Genomic DNA, 24,827 nt, shown 5'->3' with positions numbered 1-24,827 from the left:
ATCACTAATATGTACCTCAACCCATTACACTTCGGCATTTCGACAAAATCCAGCTGCATCCTATTAAAAGGTCCCCCTGACCTCCCTATGTGACTCAATGTCACAGCTGTCCTCTTCCCTACATTCATCTGTTGGCAAGTGACACTCCTCTGGCACACGGTTTCAGCCACTGACCGAAACTTCGGGTTATACCAAGTCTGACGAAACACTCTCATCATTGCGTCTCTCCCAAGGTGCACAGCACCATGTATTAGCCTCGCCATGGGGTTCAACAAACTTTCCGGCAACACTGCTCGTCCATCATTCGAAACCCATATATCCACATCTCCTTTCTCACATCCAGCTCGTATCCAACTGTCTCGCTCCTGATCAGAAACCCCTTCCTGAAGCTGTTTCAGTTCCTCCCAAGAGTCTGCCATTGCTAACATTTGATCATACACCAATTCCTTCTCAGTTTCTTCAATGTGAGTCCCCGTAAAATTGCATCCCTGCTCTGCACAAAACCGAGCTACTTCATCAGCATAGTTTTTACCCAATGAAACAAAATCATTCCCCTTCGTATGTGCAGCACATTTAACAACGGCAATTTCATCAGGGCCTTGCAATGCCTCAAGCAATTTTCGTACGTGGTCACCATTTCTTATGGGTGAACCTGACGACGTCATAAACCCTCTCTGGGACCATAGCTGTCCGAAGTCATGAACCACACCAAACCCATACTGGCTGTCCGTGTAAATCGTTACACGGATCTTCTCAGCTGCCAAACAGGCACGAGTCAAAGCAATGAGCTCGGCCACCTGCGCGGAGTGTACTCCTTCTAGACAAGCGGCTTCAACCACACCCGTGATGGTGCATACAGCAAACGCTGCTCTCAGTCGACCGACACTGTCTCTTAAACATGAACCGTCCACAAAGAAAATCTCATCTGAAACTGGGAGTGGTTCATCGACAATGTCAGGTCTCGGTTTGGTGCATAGTTCCGTAACGTCGAGACAATCATGGTCCTCACAATCTTCATTATCATCTACTTTGGGAACAGGTAACAGTGTAGCAGGATTTAAAACAGCACACCTCTTCAATGTCACATTATCAGCTGCAAGGATAACTTGCTCATACCGAGTCAGCCTATTATTCGTGAGGTGCTGTGTTTTAGTCCTAGTCATCAACAATTCAACAGAATGTGGCACATGTACAGTAAGAGGATGACCCATCACAATGCTCTCACATCTCTCGATGCTGACACCTGTTGCCGCAACGGATCTGAGACATCCGGGCAACGCAGAAGCTACTGGATCTAAAGTAGCTGAGAAATAGGCAACTGGTCTACGGACACCTCCATGATTCTGAGTTAACACTGCTAATGCGCAACCTTCTCTTTCGCAGCAGAACAATGCAAATGCCTTGTTGTAATCCGGCATTCCCAACGCAGGAGCGCTACATAAGGCTTCTCTCAGCCTCAGAAATGATTTCAAACAGTCGTCGTCCCATGGTACCGGATCACTTACATCCTTTCGCGTCAGCCGCTGTAAAGGCTTCGCTTCAAAGGAAAAGTTTGGGATCCACTGGCGGCAATAGCCCACCATTCCCAAAAACATTCTGACTTCCCTCTGGGTCGAGGGAACTGGCATTCTTAGGATCGCATCAATGCGATCTGGAGACACCTTCCTTTTACCCTTTTCGATTCTGTGCCCCAAATACTGTACCTCAGGTAAACAGTATTGCAACTTGCTTGGAGACACCTTGTGACCTTTTTCTCCCAAGAAGTTCAGCAACGCAATGGTATCAGTCCTGCAAGCGTCTTCTGTCTCTGACGCAACAAGCAGGTCGTCAATGTATTGCACCAAAACAGAATTTCGCGGCAACACAAGACTTTCGAGATTCTTCTTTAGAAGCTGATTAAAAATCGATGGGCTCTCCGTATACCCCTGTGGGATACGACACCACGTTAATATACGATTCTCTAGCCTAAATGTAAAAAGAAATCTGCTCTCTTCGTGTAGGGGAATCGAAAAAAATGCTTGACACAAGTCAATCACCGTGAACCATCCAGCTTCACATGGGATCTGAAACAGTATCACAGATGGATTCGGTACCACTGGACAACATGGAACAACTATGTCGTTTATTTTTCGCAGGTCTTGTACTATTCTGAACTTTCCACTTGGTTTCTGCAATCCCATAATGGGCGAATTACATGGACTACCCATAATCTCCACCAGTATTCCCTGCCTAATCATGGACTCGATCACAGGTTTAATCCCTGCAATCGTTTCAGGGGATAATTTATACTGAGGTGTTCTCGGGAATTCCACGTTTGGCTTAACTTGTATCTTCACTGGTTCCACTCCCCTGACTAAGCCTATCTCCTCTCCACTTAGGTCCCACACGTCAGCCGATACTGATTCCCTCAAATCCTGTGGAAGCTCCTCCACCGTCAAAGCTGGGTACACTTCCACACACACCCGCTGATTTGCAACCTTAAAGGTCGCATCCTCATCTCTTGTCTGTACTTCTACTCCTTTCGGGGTACAGTAAATTGTGCAATTGAGCTTGCACAATAAGTCTCTCCCCAACAAACAAACAGGACTAGAATCGCACACCACGAACTGATGTCGATCCCTAAAGTTTCCTATCCTGACTGGAATCGGTTCTGTCAAAGGGCTAACTAGCCTTTTGTTCGCTACTCCAACCACTTGTATGCTTTCTCCAGAAAGGGCTACCCCCGGAACTACTGCTGATCTTATAGTTGACCTGGTAGCCCCTGTATCTACCAAAAAGGTAGTAGGGTGTCCATCAAGTTCTGCTTCCACAAAGGGTCCTCTCTGATCCACCTCTAGAATGGCCCTAAGTATGCAATCATCATCCTGGCCTAAACTTAACTGGGCCAGCAAATCCACATCTTTCTCCTCGCTTACTTCAAACATGGGCATCTGTAAATAAGTTCGAGCTCCCTGCTGTATGTTCTGTATTCTGGGTGGCTGGGGACCCTGCACTTGCGAGATGCCGGTCCCCCCTTGCATCATTCTCGGAACAGTCACCGTCTGTACCTGTTCCGCCCCAGGGACCTGACCCATTCCTCCCTCCATCTGTGGCTGATTATAGGGGTTCAAGGGACACTCGCGCCTCCAGTGTCCCACCTGGTGACACTGGTGACAAGCTGTCGTCTTTTTCAGTATTGCTACATCTATGCCTGTCCTAGGGTCTACGGGCCTCGGCCTTCCCTGACCCTGCACGTTCTGATTCCCTGTCTGATAGTTTCCCTGTCTCCTCACCACTGGACCCCCATTCGGCGGTCCCTGAGCAGCTTGCATCTGAATGAGCAATAGGTTATCCTTCATCTTCTTGTGTTTCGACTCAATCTCATCCGTGCAGTACCTGGCGTACCGCAAGATTTCATCTACGGGCTTATTCTGCCAACAAATTAAGTGCTGCTGTATCATGAGACTAACCTCGGGCTTCAAACCCAGCACGAACTTAGACACAAACTGTCCCATATCCTTCGTTTCCAGCTCATCTAGGCCACTGTATTGCTTAAAAGCCTTCAAAAGCCTCAAAAAGCCTTCAAAAGCCTCTCATAAAACTCATGTACTCTCTCCTTAGGCTCCTGCACCGTCCTGTCTATTTTCACCCAATCAATGTCTTGGGGTGAAACCTTCGATTTCAACCAGGTAATTACTTTCTCATACAGCCTCATCACCGCAGGCGACGGACCATTTGTAATCATATTCCTCTCAGGCTCATAGTCCGGCCAATCAACAGCAATTTTACATGCGTTCCACAGATCTCCCGGAACCACAATATCGAACAAGGTATTCAGGTCTATCCACAATACCTTTGAAATCTTGACAAAACGCTCAACTTGCTTGTACCACTCTGCAGGCTTCTCCCTGAGTCTGGGAAAATCATTCGTAAATGATGCCAAATCCCCCCTGCTCCATGGTACATGCACATACCCTCCATTCGCCACTTCCCGCAGGGGAAAGGTCTTTGCTAGTAACAACCCTTCACCCGGGGTCCCTCCTTCCGCTCCCCTAGAGGTCTTTTTCTTTGACCATTTCTCTTCCCATTTATCCAGCGTCAGCCATGGCCGCATGGCTAGGACCAGTTCTCTGGCATGTGACCTCAATCCAACAACCCTCTTCTCCTCCAACTCTCGCTCAGTATAATGCATCCTATGGCTTCCTTGCAACACCCTAGTCTTGGATAGATCCACATCATATTCCTTCGCCAATCCCCTCAATTTCTCGTGTGCCATTCGTGCTTTCCGCGTCACATCTTTCGCCACGAAAAACAGCTCATCCGGATTGTAAGATACTATCCTCTCAAGAGGTAGACTTCCATATATAATTTCATCCACCTCTGCCTTGAGCCTTACTATGTCTATCATCCCTGCCTTCAAGGCTCCTTTCAACACCTGACAACTTGCTCCACGTCCCTCATCATATTCACATTCTGGTTCCTTCCCTCTCCTCTCTTCTGGTGTTTCTATGGGAGCAGAATAACTCTTAAAGTCATCTTGAGGTTTCTCTGCTTGGCCCACATTCCGGTTCAGGTGCCTCTCCGACGGTACCCATGACCTTAAATCTGATCTCGACTCCATCAGAGTCCTCGGCCTCACCGATCTCTGGTCCTCTTCGCCCCTAGATGTATCTGACACCGCTGCTAATGGTGTACTCCATTGGACAGGGCTTGGAGGTCGGGCCGTTGCCCCTTCCAACCCACTTTCCCCGCTTTCTCTCCTCGTTCTTTCTGCCACTCGTTCAGCCCTCTCTCTTTCCTCTGATTCCGGACTGTATATCGACACAATCGGTCCAATGGTGACCGGTACCCTCAATGCATCCGGTAACCTCATCTCTCTTTCAATCCTCCCACTAGCCTCAGACTGACCCTGTGAACTCGCTGTTTCAAACGAAACCAACCCTTCTACTCGGGTCTCGGGTTGGATTGTTACCCTTCTAGTTTCTCCCCTCTCCCCCCCACCTATCATCCACTTCATCTGGATTATAAGGAGGTGGTCTCTCGTCTAACAGTCTTTGCAATACCCCATCATCGGAGTCACTCTCCTCTTCCTGTGCTTTCACATGCCTTATCCCCGTCGAGTCTATCAGCAAGGGATACAATTTCTCTTCCTCAATTGTCTGCACTCTCCATCTTTTCTCCGCTGCGTCCCACTTGGCATCCTGAAATGCTCTAATCGACTTCCTCATCCTCTCCTGACTTCTTCCCTTTTCCTTATCATGCGCTGCTCTAATCCACGCATATAATGCTTCGAACTGCGCCGGTCTTGGCAAGGGTCTTAAGGACCCCATCACCGTCTTCAGTTGGTACAGCACTGCTAGTCTAAATGAGCCATACCTCGGGAAAGCTAATTCCCCTTCACCTTGTGTAATCTTGTGCCAATTCTCAATCCAAACTATAGTATGTAACCCCACATTCTTCGCCATGTAATGTGCTGGGGTGTCCTCGGGAGGGGCTTCTTCTCCCTCTCGCACGACCACATGTTTATCGCCTCTACACAATTCTCGCAAAACCCTGAGACACTTCATGATGCGCGAATTCGATCTCACGCTCTGTTTACTTCTTGTTCTTAAATCCTCCAATAACAGCGCGACTCACACCAACCGGCCTATCACAGCGCGACACCCTCTGACGTCACCTTCCTCCGTTCGCAGCAGTTCCCTTCCCCAAACACGTTTCACGCTTGCTCTCGTCCCATTCATACACTGAAATAACCAATTAAGTTACTTCTCTGGCTGTCCGTCCACAGCCTCTGACTGTTCGTCCACAGTCTCTCGACCTTGTTGACCTCGTTTGGCGCCCGTCTGCCCCCGTCCGACCAGACAGATCGCCACTGATAGGTTACTAACACTCCGATCCGCACACAGCAGCCCACGACCAGCGTTAAGTTGCCATACACACACACGTTCGCTCCCCCTATCTCGGTCCAGGTGATCGATGGTACCTCACGATCTCCTTTGAGTGGTCAACAAAATCTATCTCAGGTGTCTTCTACACCACAATTCCCGGGCTGCGCGCGCTCACAGCCTGATCTCACAATCACACGACATACACATCAACTCCGCAAGACATCACACAACAAATCAACACCGCAACCTACAACATCTCCTTTTCATACTCACTCCTGGAACTGCTGCTTTCGGCCGCGCTGCTACTCGCCGTCGATGCTCATCCGCTGCCGTCTGCTGCTCGCCATCTGATGATTCAGCATCACTTATCGTCTTTTGGGCCTCGAGGATCACTTATCCTTATCTAATCTAATCGTCCCTCGCTATCGGAAGTAACCATCCGTTTCTGCTACCAACTGCTCCGGCCCATTTTAGTATCTGGCAATTATCTACTAGAACCCACTCTGGTCGGATGGAACTTTTTACTTGCCCAATAGCGTAGAGGGAATAAACACAATTATCAAAATTACTGTCCACAAATTGCCATAATCAAGGACGCGAAACTTAATCTCTTGGCTCTCTGGCTTTTATTATCAGCATAAAGATTTGAAGATACAGAGTCCTCAATACGAGGCACAACAAGTACATAGGCACTAACACAAATGCTACTCTACGAAGAATCCGCATACGGCTAAAAATAACTAAAAGCACAATTTCTAAAAGCATGAGGTAGAAAACTACCAAGCCAATGTCGATATTAGGGACACTGGACCATACCATCTCTGTCCCTACTCTGTACTAGATGACATCCCTACTTAGCAATCCCCAAGACCCTCAATCGAGTAAAAGGTGTCAGAGTGAACTTCCTAAGAAGTCTTCACTTAGAGAGCTTGGTCTAAGTTGCCCCCTCTATCTCTTCGCCTAGCCTTCCTCTGCTCAGGGCTGCTCTGATCTGCCTCCACCCTCGGGGCGCTGTCCCTAATACAGAACCCCAAATCTCAGAACACGCCCTTTGCGCCTCCTCTTCTGCGGGGTCGACTTTCAGTAATTTTCCACAGAGCGCTGTCCAGTTCCATCGTCCATCGCTTGGCCTTGAGTCCCAGACGCCATCCGCACTAGGAGTTACGATTGGCACATTCCAATGCACTCCCATGTCTGGCTTTTTCTACATAAGTCAATTTGTGAACAAAGAGCTTCTCTACTAACGAGCAACTGTCCTTGCACCTGGGGTGAGATCATGCAAGGCAGACATACTTCACATCTTTTAACTTGCAATTTACTACAGCCTAAAACCTCTACTGGAATAAATCCTTTTTGGCCTATTGCCCTTGGCTAACATAAGAAAATACCAGGCCTTTCGCCTCAACGATATATGCGAATTCTGGCCACTACTTCGGTTACACAAGCAGGTTTAAATCACAGTATTGACATTTACGTCTTTCTTTCATGTGTGGTCAAACTAAACAGTCTACAGACACGAATTCTAATCTACACGTTTTAACATCACATTGTTCAAAGGACTAAGCTCTATGCATTGCTTCAATATATACATAAGATGCTTGTACATAGCTAACACTTCTATTGAAATCGACATAGGTTATACAATTCTTAATACACTGCACACAAAAATACCTGAGTACACATTTGATTATATGCGGGTGCCGACTAACCGTGAATATAACGCACCCCTACGATTTTCAACCTTCTAAGCGCTACATCAAGATGGTGCCTCTTTCAACAGAAATTCTATCTTTGGTGTGAGGAAAGGGCTGGTGAAAAGGTGAGCTTCCGGATAGGCTTACATTTTTTCTGAAGAATTTCCCTAATTGGATGATGCATGACGGGTAAAAAAGGTGCGGGCCACTCCGGAGTTGAGTACACTCCCTGCTTTTATTTTGCATCTGCAGAGAACACAACGTGTCTCTAGCGGAATTTGAGCATGTAATACATTGTCATGTAAGCACTCGCCCACTGTCTCGGAAACTGGGTCGTGTATTTATTTGATCAAAAAGTGTGACAATGGGATGTTCTAGAAAAAAAAGCACTTGGTAATGTTGTTAAAGCGGAATTTGAACACAACTCGTTCACTTGACAGGAGGGATTTCTGTTTCGCTTTTTAAGCAGAATTGAAAATGCTTCCTAAAAATGCATTCTATGTTGATAAAAAAGCGAAGCAGCAATCATTACTGTTATTTTTTTTTTTAAATACCCCAGCCGGGTGAAGGTGCTGTATTTAGATAGCAAGCCCCCGCAAATGCATTCAATGAATTCAATGCGCTGTGACAAACGGTTGGTATAACGAGGCCCGGAGGAACCTATTTGGCATCTGCTATGATGTTTTTTAATGGAAAGGCACCTACTTGTTCTTTTGCCCTATCTTCAAGGCGGCTGTGAAACATGATCTGGAGCAGTGTTGCGTCTTCCGAGGCAATAGGGGAGACGCTTTTATTTTCTTGTAATGCGTGGGACAGTCCTGTTTGTGGCTCACATGCGGCTGGGTAATGGCATACGCGGCAGGGTTGTCTCTTGTGGTGCAGCAAGGGAGATGCTTTTGCTTCTTTTGTGCGGGGGACCGTCTCATGTGTGGCTTATATGGAGCTGGGTAACCTGATCCCGAGCAGTGTTGCCTCTTCCGGTGCAGCAGGGGTACAACGAAGAAGTTGTAAGAAATAAAGGCAAGCGCTTAAACCGCCCACCCGATTCTAGATGGTTGGCTTGTAGCATCCCTGCCATATCTGTAAATAAACGCCTGCTTTGCACGTTTACTTTTCAGTAGGAAACTGACTTAGGGCACCCCTAAATGAGTTTCTTACTGAAAAGTTCAATGCAGCATTAATTTTTTATTTAATAAAATGTTGACAACAATGTCGAGCACATTTGAAGAGGCTCCTTTCTAGTTTCACTAATTAGCAGCTTTGCCAGACACACTGAAGGGCAGACGGGGTGGATGTGCTGATAGAAGTTGGCTAATTAGCAGCAGTAAACAAACACTATAGGGTGAACACAACATTTAAAACAAGCAGGAAGTGGGATAAGGGGGGGAGTGGCAAATGGTGTGCACTTTCGTGGCCGCTTTGATGTCCTCAGTGGCCGCGCGGCTCACTGAGGACATCAAAGCGGGCGCAAAAGTGATCAGGCAGGCTGCCAAATGGTGCGCGCGCCCGGCGCACATGCACTGTATTTGGAGGCCTGAAAAGCACTAGTTTGCACTTCCAGATCCCCCTTATACAAAAGCTCTCGCGAGAGCAGCGCTAAAGCGCTGGCTCAGGTGAGACCTAAAAAGCAAGTGGGCAAGGGAGCTACGGTGCGCCGCAAGGCAGCTGGGTCCTGGGGAGAGACGCAGCTAGGAGGGTGAGGGGCACAAACCCACTCCTGCACTGGCGAGAGCTGTGGTGATAGAAAATGCGCGGCTGCCATTTTAAAAGATAAAACACAGCAGGCGCCCCGTTCATGAAAGGAAACATGCCGCGTGCCTCCTGTAGCAGCTGGTCGAAGTGTGGTTGGAAAAATGCATAGCTGTTGTGCCTCCAAGAACAGCTTTGTAAAAGTGGAAGCACGGTCACAGTGGAAAAAGCTGGAGAACGTGTCACGTGCACTTAGACCATGTTCGTGATTAAAAGTTAACGCAAGCCCAAAAAATGCATTACGGTTGAGGAACGTTTGAAGTGAAGATCTTCTAACAAATGTTTTATGTTTGGGGAAGTGCCGGAGAAATGTGTAGCTTTTGTGCCTGCAACAACTGTGTTGCAGTCAGTAAAGTGGGTTAGCATGTCACGGTGCACTTAGACCCCGTGACTGATCAAAAGATAACTTAAAGAGAAAAAAAATGCATTACGGGCGGCGAAGAGAAACAAGCGGAAGTGATCGCGTTTGCGATCAAACATCAAAGCGGCGAAAGTGAAAGTAATCGAGCAGAGCATCAAAGGGCTGGGTGAGAAGGGAGGGGGGAATGCAAGGAGCAGAGGAGCAGCTGTGCACGTACACGCCATCGTGCACTCAAGCCCTAGGCCAGCAAAACCATGTGGGTAGCACTTTTGAAAGCCCACTTACAAAATGTCTCAAAGAGACAGCTTTCGCTGTCTCAGCGAGACCTAAAAAGCATCCCCAATCTCTTCGTCTGTGGATAACACAGTAGTCTTATCCTCGCTGTCAATTTGTTTTATCAAATTTCGTGTCTTATCAGACTTGACTTTCCACGCTAGAAGCTTGCCAGCCCCCTCTCCATACTCAAAATGGGCAAGCTTACAGGCCTCCCATCTTTTTGTGATCCTCGTCTGGATAATAGTATCTAACTGATCCTTTAGACTACCTAATTTAACCAGTTGTTCTTGGCGCTTTGCATGGACAGTCTCACTATTCCAACTCAGCTCAACTCCCTTCATCTCGATCTCCACCTCCCTGTACTGTCTTTTTATAGCACACCCTGCTTGTGACCATGCCTCTTAAGAAAGCCTTCCATTCATCCCACACCACCGAAATCTCAGCTGAACCAATATTCGTGTTCAGAAAACACTCTGTTTCATGAAATAAATGTTTGGTTTCAGAATCATAGAGGAGTAACAAGCGATCAAACGTCCACAACATCGATTGTACTTTTCCTACCAAAAGTAAGTCCATCCACACAGCTGCGTGATCTGATAAGTGGGGAGTCAAATAGTCGATGTTCTTAACCTTGCCCCTGAGGTCTCGGCTGACTAAAATATAGTCGATCCTTGACTTATGGCCATACTTGCTGTTATAAAAACAGACTCCTGGCTGGGAACCCGACCTGTTTCTCCTGATATCACAAAGTCCAGTCTGTATCATCATCATTTGGAGATACGTCCAAGACTTGGGCAACACATTAGCTCTACTGCTAGGAGACTTGTCCAGCTTGGGGTTAAAAACTATGTTGAAGTCTCCAGCCATAATGACTGGGTCTGTAAATTCCAAAAGATTTGAAAAATAGTTTTCAGAGAGGAGGGGTCATCTTGGTTGAGGCCATAATAGCCTACCACCGTCAGCAAGAAACCTTGAATGGACAATTTCACGATGACCCACCTGCCACATGGGTCTATCGTTGCATCGAGAATACGGACGTTCGTTTGCCGTTTGATCAAAATAGCTACACCCCTGATAGTAGCACTCTGATTGGAGCTAATCAGGTGTTCCACCCACTTTCAAATTTTGAAAATTCCATACCTTTCTTCTTTTAAGAGATGGGTTTCCTGAAGAATAATGATCTACACAGGAGAGTCTTTTAAATACTGCAAAATTTTAGCCCTCCTGGTTTTCACTTGCAGGCCATTAACGTTCCAGGATAGAAACTGGATGTCACTCATGGAGGTTTAAACATCAGAACCCTGGGTGTACTACGTCTCCCAAAGAACCGATCCCAGATCAAACGTGACAAAATCAAGCTAAAAGGCGAATGAGAATTATTTTTGTTTTTTAACCCAATGCTCTCCACCCCATGCTCCCCCCACTTCCCTCTAGCCCACCTCCCTCCAGCCCCACCCGAAGAACCCTTCCCCCCATTTACCTGGACTTATAGTCCAGATTCTGCCCACCGGGGCAACCTGCCTTGTCCTTCTATACGCAAATGCTAAAACAAAGTGAGAGGCTCGGACCCTAAGACCCGACCCCGAATTTCCCTCAACTATACTTCTCTAAATGTAACCTCATAAACTTGTGTTAATTAATAAACCAGTGTTTCTTGCTTATCTCTCTGGTATCCAATATCACAAGGAACTCAAGACCTCAGGTAGGTTTAGATCCACCCTCAAAGACCCCGGGGAACCTACTGGGAGTGATATGTAGGATACTCAGTAACAAATCTATTTTGTAACTTTGCCGAGGCAGTCAAAAAGCTCATCTGCCTCTTGCACTGATTTTATGTTATACATCTTATTGTTATGCATGACTTTCAAGAATGCAGGAAATTTTAGCTGGGCAACCGCCCCAAGTTTCTTAAAATGGTACCGCTTCCTGGCCAGCTCCCATTGCCTGGGCAGAGTGACTCGGGCTAAGTCAGAGCAGATTTCTTAGGGAAAGTCTCGGGGTTTCAGAGACTTTTGCTTTAAAGCACCATTAAGGATCTTTTCCTTCAAGGAGCAAGTGAGGAAATTTATGAGAATCTTCCTAAGCTTTGTCCGATTAGGGTGTTTCCTGAAGGGGTTCCTATGGACCCTCTGTATGTCCTTCTTCAGAGCCTCCTCAGATTCTTCAATCTGAATTGATTCCTTTATGAGGGTTACAATGAAGGACTTAAGATCTTCCCCCTCCCTCCCTTCCAGAACATTCAAAAGACGCAGATTATTTTTCCGAGTTGTTTTCTGACATCTCGAGCCTGTCCTGGAGCACCACCTCTTCTCTCTTGAGCAGTGCAATATCTGTTCTGGTGGCTCCCAATTCATCCCTGAGTTCTCCCACTGAATTTTCCAAAACCACTGTCCTGGAATTTAGGCGATCGATTTTCTTCTCTAACGACTCGCAGAAAAGCCAGATCTCCCCTTGGTTTCCGTCAGAGACAGAAAAACCCTTCCTAATATCTACGGAAAGGGAAGAAAATAGGGCCTCAAGAGAGGCTGCTGAGGACCCCACAATTCCATGTTCCTCGGAGACTCTGCCCAGCTCTGTGCTGTCAATATCCGCCATGCTTTGACAAGCTGGAGATTTCTCTCCCAGAGAGACACTGTTTATATCCGAAGCCTTAATTTGGGCCTCTCCAGAAGTTTCAGATACGGTTTCAGGTGAAGTTTGTGTGGGTGGGAGGGGGCTACCTGCCGCCTCCATCCTCTCCAAAAAAAGGGCCTTAATTCCAACTCCCCTTTCAAGCGCTACCTTAGGGCCTCCCCTTGTTTGACCACGTCCAACACTCATGGTTGCACTTTAAAGTATGACCGTAGAGAAGGCGTCATCTTGACTCTCGAATCCAGAGGGTTACTTTTAACTCTGCCTGCTTTAATGCTCCTGCCCTTGACCTTGCAATGCTGAAAAGTAGAACAGGTACTATTAACAAATGTACCAGGGGTGGCACTCCCCTTTCCCTGAATTACACTGTCACTTATATCAGTTTTTCTATTCCGGGGCTGTTTAATGATTTTCCCTTCAGAATTCACTTTTACCGAACTCTGCGCTCCTCCGCCACATTTCTTGCCTCTCCTAATACTTTTTGTTGTTGGCACTGTATTGTTAGCAGGGGTAATAATTTTATTGTCTCCCCCCTCCTGAACCTCCAGTACCTGCTTCAAGGATTTTTGCTGTGACTGTGGCTGTGTGGAGAGCAGCACTAGCTTACTGCCCTCAGTGATCAACGTTGCACTAACAGAGGCTGCAGTGGGATGGCCTCCCCCTTCCTACCCCCTACACCTGTTCTTGTTCCAGTTGTTGTCATCACGGCTGTTGGAGGAATGGCAAGAGTCCTCTGTCCTCGGGAGGCAAAAGCACGCCCGACTGCTTCGGAAGAGCAGCCCTCTCCAGTGTGGAAGAAAGTCGTCCTCTGCTGCATCTGCCAGTATCGGCATTGAGGAGCCCGCGAGCCGCTGCTCTGCGACCCCTCCTCAGCTCCAGGGCGGCAGCAGACCAACGCGGCAAGTCGGCACACGTGCCAACGCACATACCCCTGACAAAAGAAGCAGTCCTCGGCCCCCCGCACAAGAAAAAGGGAGAGGCAAGTAAAAACTACTAAAATCCGCTATCAAGGGACGCGGGAAAAATAATTCACGGGTCTCAGCCTCGCTAATACATCAAGAGTGGGACGGAGGTGCCTCTGGCGGCAAGCGGCAGCTTAGCTAGCGGCTGCTATGTTCTCCCCCTCCCAAGGATCGCCTGCTGGTCGCTCAGGCAGAGCTTTTGTGATCTGCAAGTGTCACGTGACACCACCTCCTCCTTATCAAGTTTGAGATGGTCCATCTTGCCAACATCTATGGCCCTTTCTCTCACTGTCTGAGATCAATACACAAACACAAACTGGAAGCTACACCTGGTCATGTGACCCAATATACATGCTACAGTCACCAAATGGTCAGGACAACATAATATTCCATTAAGAAACATGGTTTTTACTGATTTCTCACTCCAAATCCAACTTTTCCATTGCATTGTGTTCTATCATGCAATTCCTCAAACACCAACATTTATTTTCCTACTTGATTCCAATTGATTGTTACTACTTATGATATGTCAAAAGGTAAGCCAATGTCAGCCTTTGGGAGATGTAGACCTTACAGTGTTGACAAACTGCATTCATCATTGTATCATTACCAGGACATATCAAATTTCAAAGCACATAATATATTTTTTAAATACATTGCACCCTGCCTACTGGACTGTTTTGGGCATACCACAGGGGTGACTTATATGTAGTACAATGTGAGGTTTGGGCCTGCCAAGAGGCTTATCTTGCCAGGTCCATATGGCTGTGTAAATATGCACACACTGTGTGCACTGGCATTCCACAGTCATTTGTAAAGGCCTACATAAGTGTGTGCCACAATGAGTGTTGCATGGACACTAGTAGCATGTTACCTGTTATAAAAAATAAAGTTTTGGGTGTAAGCCTACACAACCATGTCAAAAGGAAAGAGCACAAGCACATTAGCATTGCTTAGCATTGGAAAAGTTTGCTGAGTCCTAAGGGCATAAATAAATAAGTCTGCCAAAACAGGAGGCTGTAAGTGAATTTGTTTTATGAAAACACACCAATGATGTCAGGCCCTATAATCTACAACGTAAACACTGACATTGATGGTGTGCCAACAGCTCATTTGGAAAATAAATTGCTAACCCTACCATTTGGACATTGTGATGTGCCCTGAACGCCTGCTTGCTGCCTCTACGCTGCCTCTACGCCTACTCAGCCACTGTCCACGGAGGAGGGCGGGACTGCGAGGACCAGCCTGCCAAGCGCCCGCAGCACCATCGGCGCAGCTGGGTCCTCTTCCCAGCCACTCCCCCTGGTTATCTCAGCGACTCGCGGCCCCCGCTTCGCGGGAGCCGCTCGGGGATAAAAGCTCCAGTTTTCACGAGAACTCTGTGTGCCCTGAACGCCTGCTTGCTGCCTCTACGCTGCCTCTACGCCTACTCAGCCACTGTCCACGGAGGAGGGCGGGACTGCGAGGACCAGCCTGCCAAGCGCCCGCAGCACCATCGGCGCAGCTGGGTCCTCTTCCCAGCCACTCCCCCTGGTTATCTCAGCGACTCGCGGCCCCCGCTTCGCGGGAGCCGCTCGGGGATAAAAGCTCCAGTTTTCACAAGAACTCTGTGTGCCCTGAACGCCTGCTTGCTGCCTCTACGCTGCCTCTACGCCTACTCAGCCACTGTCCACGGAGGAGGGCGGGACTGCGAGGACCAGCCTGCCAAGCGCCCGCAGCACCATCGGCGCAGCTGGGTCCTCTTCCCAGCCACTCCCCCCGCGCTCTCCGCAAACATATCAACTGGCCACTGTAATCGCGCCAGCGGAACGCGCGCGGAACGAAGGGCGGAGCAAAGACCGGGCAAAGAGCGGGCCGTTTGAGGCCGTTCGAGGACAGGCGAGCCAGAGCCAGGCCCTTGCACTTACGCCATTCACATTGCACAGCTGCTCAAGAAGCACTCGAGGATGTCGGCCATAGAAACAAGAAGCAGATCTACGCGTGCTGCAGGACCGGCCAAAGGTACCTTAGACACTTACTTTGCCAAAGCCGGTTCATTGATAATTGATGAAATATCTATCCTCGAACGGCGAATATCTCAAGAGATTGACTGGGTCAGACGATCTTCGCTAGGTCCACTCGCACTTGCCACCTCCCCTAAACACACTGATGCACCTAACTCTGGGGGGCTAACTGGCACTTCCGACCTGGCTGATTCACCTAGCCCTATCTTAACTAACACCGATAGCGATATGACTGCCATTACGGACTTAAGCATATTGCCTCTCCCTTTTGCTAGGCCTCCTTCTTTACCGTTGACTTCCATCTTGCCTACCGATGACGCAACCGGCGAGAAACTTACTCCCAACTCTGAGCCTGCACGGAGGCTGAGGGAAGGAGCGTTCCCCAAAAGAAAGACGAAGGCTGGCCCCATCCGAGGCCCAAGGTGACCGCCCCAAACCGGAACTTAAAAAGTGACCCCAACCTTCACACTTCCAAAATTAAGTCACTGAATCATTCTGGAAAAAACAGGCCACCACCTCCCTCCAACACGCCCGAGCAACCTTCCAACCAAAATTCTTCATCCACAATTGAGCCCTTTACTCTCTTGGATATCCGAATTCTCCTAAAGGAAATTCTAAGCCCCCTGGAGGACCGTATCTCCAAGATAGAAACACTACTATTGGAAATTAGAAAGGGGTTCTCTCATAGGGCAGAGGGGAAACAGTCATCAACCATCAAGACTAGCGAGCAAAGCACTAATAAATCTCTGCTCCCACTCAGGAAAATTCCAACACCACCTCAGTCCACTTTAACTCGTGATCCCCCTGCATTACCAACAGAGTATCCTTTACCTTGCAAGCCAATACATGCAAGCGTGAATGCCCAAGACGCTTTCACTGTGCCTCATGTTGAGACACATCTGAAGGCCTCACAGGACACAACGTATAATCTTCCACCACAAGCTAATCCATACGTAGTGATCCTAGCTGGCATTCCTCCACTGAACCCCGCTGATAGAGAGCCAGTAGGTGCATTAAAAAACAAAATTATTCATTGGCTGTCCAAAATAGACCCCTTCCAGAGGGAACACACAGTGAGGTTCTCATGGTGAGAAGAGTCCCATGGGTGGGCACCACCAATAAGAGCATCCAGGGTGACTGCGCCGTGATTAATTTTAGGGACCCCGCCACTGTGAAGTACATCTGCAGTTGGCCTAGAAATACGCATGGGTCATCCATCCACACACTGCCCCTGTCCTTTTTCTATCCTCTTCCAGGACATGATTTGGATGGAGAGGGATGGAAACTGGTACCTAGAAGGGATTATAGGCGGAGACCTAATGTAAATTTAGAACACCTTACCACTAGAATCACTGCTGATAATTATTTTCCCCTACAAAATAGCTATAGTTGTTTGGACATGCTGGACTGACTGAGTGAGAAAGGGACGGGTGTTGTGCCGGGATTGAAAAGGTCTCTATTAAATGACCCACACTCAGATACTCTCACACAGAGCGATAGACTAAAGCAGATACAAACCGACGAGAAATCTAGCATGTTGGTTACTATCACACCCACAATTGAACTTCCAGTACAAGAGGTAGTGTCAACTGACCCAAAGGCCTTTTTTATGGACATCCTCCCCTCATCCCCTAAGTCTTCTAAACACCAAACTTCTCTCTTAAACATTCTTTCCTGGAATATTGCGGGCTTGTCCAACAAACTAAACTGTCAGGCTTGGAATAGCTTTATAGTAAACAGGGATATATGTCTATTCCAAGAAACGTGGATGAGGGAGGATAGCGTCCGCATTGGCTTTGCTGCCTTCTCCAAAAACGCCAAATGGAGTGGCAAAGGTCGCCCTTCTGGTGGGCTCACAACCTGGATAGCCTCTCATCTAGGCTGCAGGGCATCCCCTGTGAAAGTAAACTCAGAGGACATTTTGGCAGTTCTATTGGAGTGGCCAGGTCTGTCCAGTCTCCTGGTAATCAATGTTTACTCAAGGCCAGTTAGTAATTCGCAAGAATCTACTACTATTGCTGAGCTCGATTCTGCCCTAACCACAATTCCTGTGGGCACCCCCTATATAGTAGGAGGAGATCTGAATTGTCACTTTGAACCTCTTTTGGGCCTAACGGATGGCCTGTCCCAGGAGGAAGACCACATCTGGTCCATACCACCGTCCCACCTTCCAACACCAAAAGCGTGGTCCCCCCTGGCGGTACAAATCACATCTCTCACTCTTAAGCATGGGCTGAGGGCCTGCAATGGAAGGCTACCATCAGACATTCCCTCAAACTGTACATATCATAGAGAGGGTAAAACATCGAGACTTGATTACATTCTGGTCCCATTAGCCCTTTGGTCGCAAATAAGTGACTTCCGGGTACTCCAAAGAGCTGATAGTGATCATAATGCTTTGCAGCTTGAGTTACATTATTCTGGCCTAGAACCAAGGGAGAATAACTGGGATTCACCTGACCCGGGATTACTCCTTTCTACTAACAGACGCAGAATAAAATGGGAGAATCTAGTAGCCAAAGAAGGGATGTTACCAAATTTATATGCCCTACTCGTTCCGATCCTGGAGAAGGTTCAAACTCTCAATCTGCATCCTAGCACTCCGGGATCATTCAACAAGTTCTGGCAGTTACATGTAGATCTTATCACTTCTACATCAGAAATTCTTACTGGCAAACCCAAAAGGGCCCTTCCTACTTCAGTCCCTTCCTGGTATAACTCAGCCTGCAGGAAGGCTAAGAGTGACCTTTTGTCCATAATTAAGTCAGGTCAGGATCGGACAGAAATCAGGGAGAGAAGAACAGCCTACAAATCATTAACTAAGAATACAAAACTGGAATGGGAACAAGATAAATGGGAGAAATTATCGAAATTTTTGGCAGAAGGAGACTCCAGGAATTTTTGGCGATGTGTAAATACTGGCTCAGAAGAATTGGTCTCTGCGATTGAACCCAACATTTCAGCTGAGTCCTGGCGAGACCACTTCCAGTCTTTATACACGTCCCCCGCGGGGACAGGGGTCGATACCGTCCCGACGGAAGTCACTACTACGTCGGGCTTTTTCTTTTCCTTAAAAGAAGTTAGAGTAGCTATCATGGCCCTTGCTACAGGAAAGGCGCTAGGTTTGGATGGATTGCCCGGTGACCTTTTCAAGCAAGAACCTGAAGTCTGGGCACCTTACCTCACGTTTTTATTTAATTCCATCCTGAAGGGTATGGAACTACCAGATACTTGGCTGGGCGCAGAGATTGTCCCAATTTTCAAAAAGGGCTCTCCTCTGCTCCCAGCCAACTATAGACCGATTAGTCTCATTGATGTTTCCCAGAAACTCTTTGGCAGACTCCTTCTTAACCACCTGCAGGACTGGATTGAGGACTTTAACATCATGAGCACATACCAGGCTGGTTTTAGAAAGAAAGTTTCGACCATCGACCAGATTTTTCGTTTAAATCTTATTCACTGGAAGACCGTATTATTAGAGGGCGGCACTCTATACACGGTCTTTGTCGATTTACGCGCCGCATTCGACTTAGTGCCTAGGTAAAAACTGTGGATTGTTCTTGACGATCTGGGCATTCCAACTGACATCCTAGCCATTTTGAGAAGACTACACTTGGGGAACTATGCAAGGGTGAGGTGTGGGAGAGGGGGCGCCCTAACGGACCGCTTCCCCGTTGACAGGGGGGTCAGACAGGGTTGTGTGCTTGCACCGACTCTTTTCTGCCTCTTTGTCAACGGGGTGATTAGCCACTTGAATGCGTTGAAAGACACTGACGCTCCGAGGCTTGGAGGCACGAGGGTACCCGCTATTCTCTTCGCGGATGATACCCTATTGCTCTCCAAGTCTCCCATGGGCATCCAGCGGATTCTTGATGGGTTCGCACTCTTCTGTGCATCTCGGGGGTTGGAGATCAATGCGTCAAAAACTAAGTACATGATCTTCAACCCCCCATCAAACACTCGCCCCAATCCCACTCTCGGGCCCTCTAGGCTAGAGAGGGTCTTCACATTTGAGTACCTGGGGATAACATTAAATCAATCTCTGTCCTGGGACACGCACCGCACTAGGGCGAACCTGAAATTATCTCAAATGACAGGAGGACTGGCAAGGATGTCCCGAGGTTTGACTTACCAACCATTTTCTCCTCGCCTACAAATATACAAATCACAGGCAAAAGGGGCAGTGACCTACGGTGCTGAAATATGGGGACACACTGTCACTCAGACCATCCAGGTGACTGAGAATAACTTCCTCAGACAATTAACAGCTCTTCCCCCCAGCACCCCCCTCCTACCTTTGAGACTTGACCTAGGCCTCAGACCAATTTCGGAAGAACTGTGCCTCAAACCCTTACTGTATTGGCGAAGGCTATGGTCTACACCGGAATTATCTGACTATAGATCTGAGCTTCAGGAAATCCTGACACTTTGTAATCCTGCACGACTTCCTTGGCTCAGGCATATTAAACAAACATGCGAGGCACTAGGAAGACAGAACTTATGGTCTCACCCGGAAATCACATGCCCCAGAATCTCAAGGAAATCTCTAGCCAAAGACTATTATGAACACCATTTATGTCTCCAAATTAAAAACACACAGGAGAGGTCCCTTACGGGCAAATTCTTGGAGTCCAAAGACCTATACTGCCAAGAGCTAGTGTATGATAATATAGGCCCTCCGCTTACCAGGAAGCTCTTCATGCAATGGAGGTACAGCACCCTTCCTCTCAAAGCGCACACTGCTTGCTGGACAAACTCTGAGACTTCATCACAATGCCCAGCTTGTGCGCATCCGAGGGAGTGTGACCTGCACATAATATTTTTTTGCCCGGCATATAGAAGAGCAAGACAGTACTGGCTGGTCCCACTCCTCAAAAACCTGGGCTTCAGGACCTACCTTCCGGCATACAGGATTTTAAAAAGAGATCTCTCGGCCCCAACTGTGTTTGCAGTTTCAAACTTTTTAACGGCAAAGTGGAACAGTCGTACTAAATGTATTAAGCTTTTATTAACTAAATGATTGTTTTATACTCTGGTCAACCACCTGGAAACTATTACTGTATCCTTCGTTCTTTTAAAATGTTTTATAATGTATTCTTTTATGGTCCAGGTGACCGAAATAAAGATCAAGAATGAATGAATGATATGCTTTAACACAGTTATGTTAGTTTGTCATATATAAAGGCCTTTTTTTTAAATGTCAATTAGTAAATAAAGAATAGTAACATTTATCTCATCATCTTACAGAGGAAATGACATCATTTATTGTACAAGAGCCTGTTGATGATGATCAACCTGACCTCGACTCCACCCTGCCCCTCATGGATAAAGACCACTTCAATCAAGTCCTGGACATTATACACACTCCTCTTGGCAAGGGGAGAAGATGTTGGGTCTCCAAATGAACCAGCCCAGACTATATATTTTCCACCTGTTCACCATACTGGTAGCATGGACTCTGGTGACCCCCAAGTCATGTTTCAAAGTAGAGTAGTAGGGGTCCAGCACTATATGGTGGAAACCGTCAAGTTGGGGCTGGAGAAATTAGTGGGCACACTTGAAGAAGTCCAGAGGTGTCTCAGACCCATTAAGAGGTTGGAAGGAGCTGTAAGAGACACTCATTCCTGGCTCCATGGAATAGATGTCTCCTTATCAGATATTTCTGGTGTGATGATGGGGGATAAAGAACAAAATATGTATACATCTCACACCAGTGATGTACAATAGTAGCTAGGAGCCATCAATTCCTCAATACAATCCCTGTAACAAGCACTGGAGACCTTGGGGAAACAACTGGAAGCAAAGTTGGATTCGTACACATCAGTAACTAGTGCCTACAACAGCAACGCCCTTGCTGTGTTGCAAAACCAGGAAGCCATTGCCAGGGATTACCATACAGTCTTACTGGCATTCACTGATTTTATAGGGAAAATAGGCTGCATGTCTTTATCATCTGATGTCTGTGGTGTGGAAACATCTACCTTTACTCCTCATCCTCCCACAGCACCACAACAACACCAATGGCGGGTGACCACTCATCAGAGAATGAAAAGCTGCACTTCCCTATAGTATGAAAATGTTCTTCCCTGTGAACATTGGTGAGTGTGTTGTGGCCAGATCATTTTATTGGTATGTGTTCATCATCATGACTTCCTATTATAAAAACACTGCAGTCTTCAATTGGTGACATGCCATTGTTTTTGCTCATATGTTCTTGTCATTCAGCATCCTTCTTAGCAAATGGAAATGTGAGGGAGAGGAGGCACAATATAGAGTACCTAATGTTTGATTTGTGTGATATGTTTACCATCATTTATTTTCATTTTTGATGTTTGATTTTCCTCCTGTACAGCCAACTTTTCATTATTGAATGTGCTATGGTGTGATGATGATGGCGGATGTTAAAGGCATTGCAGGTGGTGGTGGTTGGACCCACGTCTCTTTAGCATTTTTTGCTTCATTAAAATGAACCATCTTCCAAAAGCCTTCAGCCACCTTGCAGATCTTTTATGATTGGTCATTACATGCAGTATATTTCTTCTTTTCATCAGCATTCATATTGGCAAGACATGAGAAAAGGAACATTTTCATCTCATGAATAATGAAAGCAAAGTTTGTTCTGTGAAAAACTGTCCTTCCTGGTATGAGTGTGTATGCATTTCTGCCATAGCATGCAATAAGTACTTCAGTGTCATAATTTGCTATTGGCAGGCCTTATCTATGTACAAGGGAGAGGTTATCTCAAATAAATGTTGACTTTCTTGAGGAAACCAACATGGCTGTCCCACTTTTTTCTAACCTCAACACACATTTAATTAAAAAAACATTACAACTGACATGCACTAACATGTGTATACTCTATAGCCATCCAAACCAGATTAAAATTTTCTGTGGTGCATCAACTGTTGCTGCATCCACTGCGAACATCTAGAAATGAGTTGACCACACATACATACACCACAGGAACTGAGCTTTTTTACTACAGCATTATGTGGTCTTGTCTGTGTTACAGACTCACATGAAGGGTCAGGTGTAATATTAGTCTATGCAATGCTATACAGCAAGAAACATGGTTGCAATGTGCTGTGTGAAAGGGAGAGTGGTAGAATGCCCCATATGTGAATTTGATGGCGCATCATGTTCTGCCTGTGCTGGTGCACAATCTGGTGCCTAGTGATAACATATACACACTGCGGCATGGTGCAAGTGTGGGTGCTTTACCGGCAGCCCTGTTCATTTATTTGAATGGGACACATGCTTCTCAGGGTAAGTTGTAACATGTTGACCAATTTCAACGTGTAACACTCAACTGACATATGGGCATGGTAAAAATTAAAAGATGTGGATGCATTATAACACCCATGCAGCACCCATGTGATCCCTTCCTTGTGCTGACTAAAGCAAGCCATCACATAGTCCTGCATTATGTTACTCTACATTTTGAAACCTAGGCAGGACCATTGCAGGTGGGCTGGAGTGGTTTGGTACATCAGACATGCGCCTTGCCTTGCCCTTGTGCCACTTTGCATGGCACAAGGCTAAAGCAAACCCTGCATAATAGCCCCATCCTGGGACATTGGTATAAATGGTGATAGGTTTGTAGCTGATATTTTAAAATTGCTTTTGTCAGTTATGTCACGGCAATACAACATTGCATTTTAAAAATGTACACATCTATCAAGATAATGTATATATGTATTTAAAAATTACCAACACTTGTAGCAAGAGGAACATGCCTTGAATAATATGTGTTGATCACTTAGGTGTCCATTCCAACTCATATGTCTCATGTTTAAGGCAGCCACAGTAGCATCATGGTGATGAGAGGCCAGGCTCGACCTATGCATCAACCCATTTCAGCAGTGCAGTTTGTAGACATAAATGCAACATATGCACTCTGATAGTCCTGCACTTGCTCTGCGACAGAACATCACCCATATATTTCTCTTGATGCAGACCATTCAGTCACTGTGTACTACATCTGGAGTTTATAGTCCATAGATAGTTCCACGCAGGCAGCACATAACTATTTTGAATACTCACCTATTCCTGACTTCATGGCACATGCCTTCAGCATTAAGGTCAGAGAAACTTCCTACTTCGGCATCTTCAGATGGAGGTGCCCATGCCCACCAGAAATATATGAACTGTGTATAATGTCAAATATTGTCTGAATATGCAATCGGCACAGTAGCTATATTCATTTCCAACAACTTGTGACACTGGTTACATGTCAATAGGTCTACATTTTCGTTAATTATTTCACTTATTTCATTTACATGAATAGATGAGCATTTGCAACTATGCATGCAACACTACACCACAGGATTTGATGGTTGAATGTAGGTTGAGGGAATGTCTCCAACACATTCACATGTATATATGACCTATACCTGTTCTGTCTATGATTAGAAGCAAATTTCATATTTATGAATGCTAATAATGACTAGGTGCCTGGTGGAGTTCTCATTTTAAAATTACCTATTTGTTCCATAATTGGTAAGTAATACTCATATTTCTCAGTTTGGCTAGGTGTATGACGGAACACCTTTTAATAGGTGTGTCTTGTGCTAACAGGGCCAGTGTGCCCTATTAAAAAAATATTATTCCCCCAGGCAAAAACTAACTCACATAGCATTTTGAAAGGCAAATCACATTGAAATAGGGAGTGGCTGCTTGAATGCCAGACCACGTTTTACACTGCAGCCGGCAAGATGCTTGTACTTTAAGCGGGAGACAGAGAGCCCCTTGCAGCCAGGTGAAGTGAGTGACTGCTCCTGTCAGGAGGGTGATGTTTGTTGGGTTCACGGGACCCCTTTCTGCACTCCAGAGGTCTGCCTGTGGAATGCACACACAAAGTGCACAAGATGTTAGTATTTGTACATCCTAGAGCCGTGTTTGACTGTGCGCACAATTCTATACAACATCTCAGGCGCAGAGCCAATGTAATTCCCTCATTCTGCTAGGGCCTGGCACGCATGGATTTGAGGAAAGACCCTCTCATTTTGTTTTCAAACTCTCCTAAGACGTGCCAGTCTTAGGAGATGCTGGCTGCAGAGTGCATGGTAGAATCGGACCAGGGTCAGAATCACAGGCGGACCACCGACCACCGCAAGGAAGGGAGGGATGTATGCTAAGCGAGCGGTCCTTGCAAAGCGTTTTGAGGAGAATGCTGCTCCAATGTGTCTCCTTCGAGTATGGGTACCTCTTAGAACAGTAAACATGAGGTAGGGGTGACATTGCATAACGGCGAGGAAAGACCCTCTCATAGGGATGGTGCACAA

At 46.7% G+C, this 24,827-nt stretch overlaps 1 long non-coding RNA gene across 1 annotated transcript in view; it reads left to right on the top strand.

The window, feature by feature from the left end:
- Positions 1 to 22,315, top strand: part of LOC146862704 (uncharacterized) — a 102,597-nt gene extending 80,282 nt beyond the window's left edge. Inside the window, exon 3 of the long non-coding RNA XR_014978497.1 lies at positions 20,791 to 22,315. This is a non-coding gene — a long non-coding RNA (uncharacterized LOC146862704). The remainder of the gene's footprint in view (positions 1 to 20,790) is intronic.
- The last annotated feature ends 2,512 nt before the right edge of the window (positions 22,316 to 24,827 follow it).

The sequence above is a fragment of the Triturus cristatus genome, chromosome 2_2 (genome assembly GCF_964204655.1).
Source record: "Triturus cristatus chromosome 2_2, aTriCri1.1, whole genome shotgun sequence".
NCBI lineage: Eukaryota > Metazoa > Chordata > Amphibia > Caudata > Salamandridae > Triturus > Triturus cristatus.
The sequence above is the reverse complement of the archived record's forward strand: the minus strand, read 5'-3'. Positions and strand labels throughout refer to the sequence as shown.